The sequence below is a fragment of the Aphanomyces astaci genome, assembly GCF_000520075.1.
Source record: "Aphanomyces astaci strain APO3 unplaced genomic scaffold supercont1.359, whole genome shotgun sequence".
Taxonomy (NCBI): Eukaryota; Oomycota; class Saprolegniomycetes; order Saprolegniales; family Verrucalvaceae; genus Aphanomyces; species Aphanomyces astaci.
In genome coordinates, this window is record NW_009798622.1 from 1 (window position 1) to 1,782 (window position 1,782).

The following is a 1,782-nucleotide window of genomic DNA, read 5'->3' on the forward strand; positions in this document are numbered from 1 at the left end:
CACGGGGGAACGGTGGATGAATCGGCGTTGCTGAGGTTGCATTTTCAAGAATGGCATGGAATGCAACATGGTTATCAAGCACATTACAGACTTGCTAAACTGGAATTCATCTGACTTCGCAATTCAGACTTCAACAAAATCGAAGGCAGCACCAAGTCTGTGAACTGGTGAAATTTCGGACTTGCTAAAACTCTCTAATACTTAAGATTTACGGGACAGCTTTTAATATTAATACCAACCTTGGATACTATGGTTAATATAATATAATTGTTGATTCAAAATGTGGATGACATTGGGATGAAATTGGATGGTTTATATACATGTAATATAATTGTTGAATCAAAATGTGGATGACATTGGGATGAAATTGGATGAAGTTGTGGAATGAAACCTGAAGTAGTGACCAAGCCTTCATTTGGCCCCGAGCGCCCGGGAGGCCGTCTGCGCAACCACGGCCGTCTGCGCAACCACGGCCGTACGAGAGCGCGGATCTAAGCTTCTCACTTCACCGAATGATCTATCTTTTCTTCTTGTCGGGCAGCGGCAGGTAGGACATAGGCCGTGCCGCTCTCGGACGAGACCTGTATGCAATGACCTAGGATTATCCTAATCTACTCTCATCTCTACTAATTAGGATATGACCTGATATTAATGTTGGATGACGTTGGGATAACACATGATACTAACTAACTGTAAGTTATCACGGATATTTGAAATCCATATAAATAATTACTAATACTGTACTAACAGTAAACGAACATGTTCTCGTTTTCAAGTAGTGAGTACATTTCGCCACAATGTTTGCACTACTGTGGATTCGGATTTCCAGACCCTGTCGAATCGGATCACGAATCGACGCTATTGGCTTATCCAATTTTCAGCAGATTTGATTGGCTCTTACAGAAAGGACGAGTATATTCATAATACAGAATTCGTAAGGTGAAAAAGTAGGTTTTAGTAGGCTCGCAAGGTGAGCTGCCTTACGAATTCCATAAATCGATCTGAAATAGTTTAAATTTTATTGAATGAAGCTTCGTCTTTGTATGGAATAATTTAAATTCCTTTAAACGCATATTATTGATGAATTCATAAGGCAGACTTCCTTACCAATTTTCTGTCCAAGTATATGATAGAAAAGTGAAAATAACTGGCCAATAGGATCGTTCGATTTCTCTTTGCTACTCCAGTACATTGCTAGCTGTAGGCCGCAGCTTTTGGATTGAGAGCTACAGTACTAGAATGTGATCCCTTGCTTCTATCCGCACGCTTGAGCCTGGGCGATGGTCATGCAGTACGACTTGGTCCTCGTTCTTGTCGCAGCATAGGTAGTGGTTGTTCTTAGCGTAACGTTAGTGGGCGCTCCGGTGGAAGTGCTGGGCTCGGGTGCCGTCGCACATGCCCCCGACTTTGGTCGTCTTACTAGTTTTGCATCTTGGCATAAACCAAGTAATCACATGGGCCAAGCTTGTCAACTACTGGTAACGTTACTGTAAATAGGTCGTTTACAGCAATTTACTCGTTGATCCCGAAACCCCGAAACGTCGCGGGCAAACGACTTGATTTGGTCAAACTTTTGGTGACTATGCCCCGATAATATGAATCTTACTGACGGTAGTTTTACCCATCACTTCCTCATTTTGACTTGGAAGGACCTTGGGTGTTGGCCCCAGTCTACCGAAACCATGAAGTAGTAGTGAAACGAGAAATTCGCATCGACCATTCGTCATTCGATGTCGACTTCAATAAGCACTAAGTGCGATGAACTGCTGACATGAGCATTAA